This window comes from Hibiscus syriacus, unplaced genomic scaffold (assembly GCF_006381635.1).
Source record: "Hibiscus syriacus cultivar Baekdansim isolate YM2019G1 unplaced genomic scaffold, ASM638163v2 tig00111410_pilon, whole genome shotgun sequence".
Classification (NCBI taxonomy): Eukaryota; Viridiplantae; Streptophyta; class Magnoliopsida; order Malvales; family Malvaceae; genus Hibiscus; species Hibiscus syriacus.
In genome coordinates, this window is record NW_024063087.1 from 758695 (window position 1) to 768147 (window position 9453).

Genomic DNA, 9453 nt, shown 5'->3' on the forward strand with positions numbered 1-9453 from the left:
ATAAGATTGTTTCTTTTAATAGTCGGGGTGATTATAAGATACAATTTGTTTCAGATACTTTTAATTTATTAATAATGTATATACATAATATAGATGCAGCTGTTCGAATTTAGAATCTATAAAAAGAATAAAATTCTCTTTTATCAGTGAGATCTCTCAATGGGTTCAGGTTAAACTCGACTAGATACCATCAAACTTTAGGCGATGTATCGTTTATACTTCTGAACTTTTTAATTTTGTCATTTATAGTACTAAACTTTTATTTTCGTTTCAATTATATCACTGCGCCGCTAAATTGTTAACAGCCATATCAAAACGACGTCGCTTTGGTGAAGTGTTTACGTCGACAACCATCAGCCATGTTATCGTGTCGTTAATGATTTAACAGTTCATTGGTATAATTGAAATAAAAATCAAAGTCCAATGCTATAATTGATAAAATTGAAAGTTAAGTGTTATAAACGATACAATACTTAAAGTTCATATATATATATATGGGTAGTATCCAGTTACATAATGTAAAACTCTTTTAGTTTTACACAGATTTAGGCCTGTTTGATGAGTGAAAATAGATGATCGAGATTGGGTCCTTATTTTTTTCCGGTAAATATATTCTCATTTTCTACTATTAATAATATTAAATTTGTGTCAAACTAAAAGAGTTTTATATTGTGTAACCAGACGCACACACAAATATATATATAGATGAAAGGATTATCAAAGAATGAGCTGAATCTTGGTCAAAAATTGCAACCCAAGTTGCATGCCAAGACAAGCTTGTGAGTTTAGATGGCTAAATAAAAAAGGTCATTGAAATGAAAAAGTTCCTCGCTTTCTGACTACGCTTTGTTTACCAAGTGACCCAACTTTTAGTATAAATAGAGGTGAAAGAGATGCGGGTACTTGGACCATCACGCAAGGAGCTATAGAAAACAAGAGACCATGGACAAAGGACATACCACTGTGACTCATCTCATGTGGCTCTTACTGGTTTTATCAATTGCTTTGCGCGCCAATGCAACTGCCGGTGCTCGTCTGGGAACATTCCAACAAGCTGTTTATCCCCAAGGTATATATATTGATTTCAACATAACATTACTATCATAATTATGTGGTTTCGACTCTTCGAAGAAGAAGAAGAAGATGATGATGATGATGATATTGATATTTGCAGGCCGGATGTTGCTGCTTTTTCGTGGGGAAACAGTTCATGCTTCGATGTGGCAAAGTATGCTGCGGTGATGATTGCTGTTTTTAGAAACGAGCCACCAATTTCTCCCTACTTCCAATTGCATTGAGCCGGCCCACCGGAAGAACTTGATGGCAGAGGAAGGTTGATTGTAAGAAAATCTGAGGGCTTGTCGGACGACATCGGAAGTGGGGATGATCCCGGAGGAGGAGAGCGCAGATTCAATATCGTGAGGAGAAACATGGGTAAGGAGGTCTCAGAGGGTTCGAACAGTTGGGGAAACATCGGGTACATCATGATGCGTGGGGAAGCGTTGGGGTTGGAGATTGTTGGGGATTGAGAGTGTTTGGTTTTGGGATTTTCTTGGGAGTTTAGTGTTATGGTTCTCAGCTATGAGTTCCATTCGATTTAGGCTAAAAAAACAAAAAAGGAAAAAGAAGAGTTCAAGTACATGAAAAGAAACCCTAACAATACTGGATTCGAAGAAGAAACAAAAAGGAAGTAAGCAGACAACAAAGGAAGAGTTGCAGAAAAAGAACCTGAGAGTTGACTAAATGCTTCTTCCAAAAAGAAAGAAACTGGAAAAAACCTGAAGCCTTTAGTGTGCCGCCTCCGGCAAGTGGCAGAATGTGGGGATAGATGAGTAGCCGTGGACGGAAACAAATCTATCTTGAACATTCGACTGGTTGATCGAACAAGAAATCAAAATTAAACAGATCCATTGAAGAAGTTATGTTTAAATATAGAGAATTAGAGCGATCAAAAGAAAAATTAAGAAAATAAAACTGACCTTGACCGAATAAGAAAGTCTTGATGAACAAATGACCTTACCGAAAAACCTTGCTCATGAGGATCGACCAAGCATGACGAGGAATTGGATTAGATAAAATAGGGGTAAACTACACAAATGATCCCTCATTTATAGGACATTGTTTTTTAGTTCATTAACTATAAAAGGTTACAAAATGGTTCATTAACTATAGAGTGTTGTTTTGTTCAGTTCCCTTACTATAAAAAGTTACAAAATGGTCACATGACTATTCATATTATCAAAACTTGTCCTTTTCTGTTAAAAATCAGTGGTCGTTTGATTTGGACGTTAACATGTTAATTAAGATATGATAAAAATCTTATCCAAAATTGTTTGAGTTGTATTTTTTGGATCAACACTTCGTTTATATTATGACATTGAGCTAGTGCTTGAAATATTATATCGTCGAGCCAATGCTTGAAAGCAACAATGGTATTTGTAAACTATGTTGCATTGATACAGGTACGGGGATGGGTACGGGGACGAAAAACGATAATTTCTAAAATTATAGGGTACGGGGATGGGAATGGTACAATAAATATAAAGTAAATTTTAAAATTGTAGAAGACATAAAAAACCATAAATATTCATTAAAGTTCATAGTGACTAGAATTCTTTGATAAAAAGATGGAGATTGTAGCGGATGTAAATCAAATCTTTAACACAACTTGAATTTAACTTATTCTTAAGTGAGTGGACGAAGGAATAAATACTACAATTTCTTTCACACCAAGAGGATGAAGTAGGTTGTCCAAACACTTTGAAAGCAAAATGTTGGAGCAATAGAGTTTCGGCACCAAACTTAGTCTACTAACTTTTTGTTTCCAATTAATATCTAGTCTGCTAACTTTTCATTTCCGAATAAAATCTTAAAAATAATTGTGGGTGCATGCGTGAAGATCAAATATCCTCCTTGATACGTCCCCGAAAATCTTTTTGGCATACCCAATTAATTTCAGTCGTACCCCCTTAAACATAAAACGTCTCCATTACGTACCTACATTGTACCCGTCTTGTACCCATATCGGTGACGTATCGAGTACTTGGTACGTCACTAAGTTGTCATACTCATGCTACATAGCTAGTAAATATCATTAAAATATGATTTTATCATATCTCATTTAGCATGTTAACATCCAACTCAGACGGATGTCAATTTTTTAATGAAAAAAAGACGAGCTTGGAACATTTGAATAGTCAAGTAATCATTTTGTAACTTTTAATAGTCGGAGACTAACAAAATAGTGCCATATAATCGATGATCATTTTATAACTTTTAATAGTCGAATGACTCAACAAAACAATACCCTATAGTCGATACCATATGTGTACTTTACTAAAAACCGAAAGTTAAACTATACATGTAATCCCTTATTGTAAAATATTTTTTGTTAAGTTCTTTAATTATAAAAATTTATAGAATAATCACTTTATTTAAAATAATAATAAGTTTAATTTTTTTTTCAGGATATGACGACATCTCCTGTTAAGAACAAGTGCTTGAATGGATGAACACCTAATTCTCAAAGGATTCATCTTAGTGATCTAGACGAGGCTTTGAGTAAGTAAAGATTGGTGTGTAATCCTTTAAAAATAGTTAATCCTTGGCAACCTAAACAATGGAAAATAATACATCAACATCACTACAGCAAAAAAAGCATTTGCGGCGTTTATTTTAACTTATAGCAGCGTTTTTAAGCGCCACTAAAAACACTTGTGACGATATGAAAAATGCCACAAGAAGCATCGGGCAAACTAGCGCTGCTAAAGTTCGCGGCGTTTGATAATAAAAAACGCCGCAATAGATGAAGAGATATAGCGACGTTTACAAACGGCGCAAAAAGTCGAGATATACAATGGCGTTTTTTTGGATACAAACGTCGTAAAATGTCTATATCTATAGCGGCGTTTTTATAAACTCCGCAGAAGGTTAAGATATTTAGCTGCGTTTTTCGTATACAAACGCCGCAGAAGGTTTGGTTTATAGCGACGTTTGTTTTTCGATACAAATGCCGCATATTATCTAAACTTTATGTGACGTTTTTTTATGTAAAACGCCGATATTGTTTGTGTTAATTAGTGGCGTTTTTTTATGTAAAACGCCGATATTGTTTGTGTTAATTAGCGGCGTTTTTTATTACAAAGCCGCTAATGAACACAGAATTGACAACAATTTAATTTTTTTTCTTCGATTACCCCAAATCTTTTTTTAACCTGTTCCATTATCCAATAAACATGACATCTATAACGACAAAATCTATTTCCATAAAAACCAACATCAAATCCATTATAATAAATAAAAGTTTACATTAACGTAATAGTAATGCAGTTAATGCAGTTAAACATTGTTTAGTAACATTAACAAAACATATAACATAAATAAGACCTAGATGGTGGATTTTGAGGTTGCGCTTTTTGTATCATCTGCATCATAGCTTCTAGATGATTTTCAAATTCTTTACATTTCTGCTGATATGCTGCTTCTCTCTCTGCTTTCGCTGTTGCTCTCGCTTCATATTCGGCTTTCATGTTAGCCTTTTATTGATCCATTTCAGTCAACTTTTTGTTTTAAACGACTAACTTCTAATTGGGAAGACTGAGACTGTGATGACATGTACTGAGATTAACTGGATCCAAAATATTTAATGGGAGTAACGAATGATCTTTGACAGTGAACCCGACCATATCTTTCAGGACCCAAAACGTCATTAATAGCTTGATTTTCAATGTCATCCATATTAACAAGACCATGACTTGAAGCCGTAACTTCATACTCCGCCCTTTTCTCCCTCAATTTTTCCTAATAATAAAATAAATAAATTAATTCAAATAAAAATATCATACTACATATATAAATAAAACATGGCTTCATACTCCGCCCTTTTCTCCCTCAATTTTTCCTAATAATAAAGTAAATAATTAATTCAAATAAAAATGGCATACTACATATATAAATAAAACATAATTCAAATCCTCTCTATCCAATAAATGTACCATAATTTTTGCAACTTCAGCAGTCATAGGAGTGCTATCTTTTTTTGTATGTGTCATGTCGAAGAATTTGATTCGGCCAACTTTAGAACCAGATGTATTTTCCTACAATGTACCATAATATAATTAATTTGAGTTAGTATATACATGGAATACAAATAACTATGTGAATAATCTATAATACCTCGTCATTAGCTATACAAGCAAAGCTCTTCGATCTAGCCGTGTGAGTAAACTTTTGTTGTTGCCTACTACCAACACCAACATACTCTCGGTCCTACAATTTAAAACAACCACTTATAAAGTCAATATATTATAATTCGTTAAAATTATTTTTGAAAAATACATCATACCTGTCCTTTTTGTGAACTCCAAAATTTGACTATATCTTCCCATTGATACATGAGCATTCCAGGTGGGACAGTCTATAGCTTCTCTTCAAGGTTGAGATCATTCTTGAAGTATTTCTTTTTTAATGAGCTCTTGTGGTCTCTCCATCTCTTCCCTAACGCTTGCTTCAAATAATCATCAGAGACCTCTAAAGAAAATTTCTCCTATACAGCAAATAACTGTTCAAAGTATAAATTACTATTGAATTGTTATAGAGTATCTATTATAATGACATTATTACCTTAACAAAATCCAAAGCCTGAATTTTATTACTATTAGGCATTTCGCGCCATGACTCATAATTGATCGGTAAAAAATTAGCATTACGTCCAACTATGCCTAAGTAATCGGATAGAAGATGTGTTTCTGGGCCAATAGGTTGACCGACATCGTTTCTTAAAACGTTGACACGGTGCCCAGGAGGAAGTCGGTATAATTCTTTCAACGTTGTATGTCCTCTAGTCTTGTGTGTTCCAACATTTTCAACTATATAAGAAATTATTAAATGTAAGTTTTCAAAATGAACAAAATATTAAATAAAGTGTCGAACATTACCTTGAATTTCTACAGCTTTTTCAACAGTTATAGGAACTTCCGAAGAGTCAACAACATTTGATTCCTCGTTATTTGTTTGTTCATGCTCTTCAGAAGCTCGAACAATCCGCAAATCACTTATTTTTCTCCTCGGCATGATATATGTAATAAACAAACAACATTTTTAGTAAGAAAACAGTTTAATTAATGAATATATTAAAGGAAACATTTTAAAAGTTAAAACATTATAAATAAATAAATTAAGATATAAAATCTTACGACATTCTTATGTGATATTAGTTGTCATAAATATCTTCATCAACGTCCTCCCGAACCTATTGAAATTGTATTGCAATAGTGATAATTTCATCTAAGTTTGTGCTACTAGAGGTAAAGATTCTAATATTGTTTCAATGTCATCTCTACTTCAATCCCTAATGTCTATCAAGTCTCTAGGGGTATTACGGAGCACAACATACCAACCGTCATCCATTGGATCGTGACAGTAAAAAACTTGTTTCACTTGAGAAGAAAATGCATATGGTTCATCCATCAATCGTGATAGTAAAAAACTTGTTTCACTTGAGAAGAAAATACATATGGTTCATCCATAGTGTGAATATTAGGAACTAAGCTTAAACCATATACCTCTATTGTTGGTTTTTAGACTCGGATCTATGCTACGCTAGTCATTGTTCTTTAGTTTGATATAATTTAATCCTTCATTTATAATTAATATTATACTTCAATGCAAATCACTTTTGTTAATCGGCTAATATAGAATTCTTTTAGTAACGTTAGTAAATGGCAAAGTTATCTACATAATCATATTCCTGCACTTTGTTGTCATTGTCTCTTCATCTATCTCCATAAGTTTTTGGCATGCGAAGACCTTTTTCACTATTAATGTGGTTAACTGATAACTGTAAAAACAAGTTAAGGTATTCACATTAGATTACAAATTAATGGATAAAGGGAGGAGATGCTACAACAAACACGTGTTAATGCGTAAGAGACTAAAATTAGGGGATCAACTGCTAATAATTAGCGAACATATGATCTAACCAGAAGTTTTTTAGTACAAACCCAAGAGAATATACTAGCAAAGATAGATGGTACCCTTAGGCCACATGGTATTACCTTCACACCCAACAGATGCAGAATATGGCACACTGCTACTAATGGCGGCAAATTTCAGTTTCTCCAAACTATATAAAAAAGAAAAGAAAGAAAAAAGGATTCAAGAGAAGGGAAAACTGCAGGTCGGAGCATAAGCCCTCAAAAGCTAGAAGCAAAGTACAGAATCTACTACCCATAATTAAAATGCCAAATCATAGTTTTTTGCTTATTAATGTTGTTTAATTTGAAAAAAAAACAAATCTTATTTCCTGCCTATTGAGAAAAAAGCTTTTGCCCCAAACCAATATATTTAATTCTTGCTTAGATTTTTTTTAGGCGTTAATAGTTATCAAAGATAAAAAAGAGCCAGTGATTCATTTGAAATAAAAGTGTAATAAGAACAAATATGAAAGACTCTTCATGGACTTTTTGGCATGTGAAATTTCTTTTCAAGTGAGACTTTGAAAGAACTTGGGTGAAGGACAATGATAAGTAATGAAGTGACAGCACCATAATAGGAGACATAAGCTCTTGCAAAAATTAGAAAGTACTTTCCCTGCACAATTCAATGACATCATATTGTCTTTCACCTTTATTTAACTCCCTGTCATTCTTATTTTGTTTTCAAATAGAGAACCAAACATAAATCTATTCTATTTGAAATATGACTGAACTATTGATGTTCTTGATCATACAGTTAAAAAGTTTGTTCATTTCATTTTTTTGATACACAATAAAGCCACCAATCAAGAGGTGAAAAAAGGTTATATTCTAGCTTGTCTTATCTGTCTCAAATTAACCAAGCAAGGATTTAACTTCATTTTCCATTCTCACTTCTCTTAGTATCGTTCATGGATTACAGAACACAATATAAAAATATTAGTGCTATGTGAATTCCTTGACCATAGCATCTATAGTCTTGATGAAAAAGGAAATTGTGCGGGGACTGGTATAGGTAAATTTTGAAACTTGAAGTTTAGATTCCTGCATATATTTTTTGTCTCGAGTCTCAGCAATTGGTAAGATTTAAGAGACTAATTTTCAGTACTTAAGCCAAAAGAAAACATGTCCAGATTTCTGCAAATCGATCTACAATGAACCCAATGTACATCCCCAAACAATCTACAGCTAACACAAGAATATAGCAACTTAATCATCATCGAATAATTTCATTGCAAAAAGAAACTCAAGCCTCATCAACACCAATCACATATGATAAAAATTCAAAGCATCATATTTCAGAAACAATACAGAAATAAAGGAGCATAATGAAAAACCAACCTTTGGTAGAGTAGGTCCTAATTTTCTCACAAGGTTATCTACATGTCTTGTCCGAACCCCATATAAGAAAATTCAAAGCACTAATTATTACGACTAAACAAATTCCTTGGAGATAAAAATTGATTAGCGCATTTACTACTTTAACTTGATAAAATAATACATTAGCATTAGAATCAGGAAAAATAACAAACTTACAGAAGGCGAATTGCGTGGAAGAGGCACAAATCCTGCAGGCATAGGTAAAGCGCAAATGAAAAGGAGTAAAGCATAGATGAGTTGGTAAAATTAGAGAAATGGTTCAAATTGCTAAAGAAAAAGACCGAGTGAAATCTAGATCTACGAATCCGACTCACGATTCCATACAATGACCTAATCGGAAACAGATCTAAAAGGATAATAGATTTGATAAAAAGGAACCTGGAGAATTTACCGTAAGTAAGAGCACTAACGATGGCAGAGAGTTGAGCGTTGATGGCGTGATGTTGGAGGCCTTGACGGCTTCGAGTGGCGATGAGCAACAGCAGCTTCTTGGGTATTTGGGTATATCTGGCGGAGATGGGTAATAAGAAAAGGGGACCGTGAGAACAGATGGAAAGGGGAAAGGGTTTCGTTCGATATTGATTTTATTAAACATTGCGGCGTTTGTAGACATAAACGCCATCATTTATCATTTTATAGCGGTGTTTCTTAAAAAATGCAAGTAAAGTATATGTATATCACGGCGTTTGTCTAAAAATATCACTATATATAAAAACTTATTGCGGCGGTTTCTTAAAAACACCACTAAATTACAATTGTGTAGCGGCGTTTGTGTAAAAAAGCCACTAAAGTACCAATTTGTTGCGGTGATAGTCTAAAAACGCCGTGATATATATACCCTATTGTGGAGTTTTTCTAACAACGCCACGATATATGTGCCCAATTGTTGTGTTTGTTTAAAAATGCCACTAAAAAATTATTTTGTGGTAGCGTTTTTAAACAAACGCCACTAAAGTACTTATTTGTAACGATGTTTGTCAAATAAACGCCACTAAAGTATGAGTTTTAGCGTCGTTATTGAAAAATGTCGTTATTGTTACCATTTAGTGGCGTTTTGGATATAAACGTCGCGATATGTATAAATTTATTGGCATTTTAT

The 9453-nt window shown here is 33.5% G+C and overlaps 1 long non-coding RNA gene across 1 annotated transcript; it reads right to left on the reverse strand.

Annotated features, from left to right (window-relative positions):
- Positions 1–6457: 6457 nt before the first annotated feature.
- On the reverse strand, positions 6458–8941 carry LOC120162919. The gene is made up of 4 exons (XR_005519593.1): positions 8746–8941; positions 8511–8542; positions 8316–8361; positions 6458–7123 (listed from the first exon to the last, which is right to left on the reverse strand). It is a non-coding gene; the product is annotated as an uncharacterized LOC120162919 (long non-coding RNA).
- Positions 8942–9453: the final 512 nt, after the last annotated feature.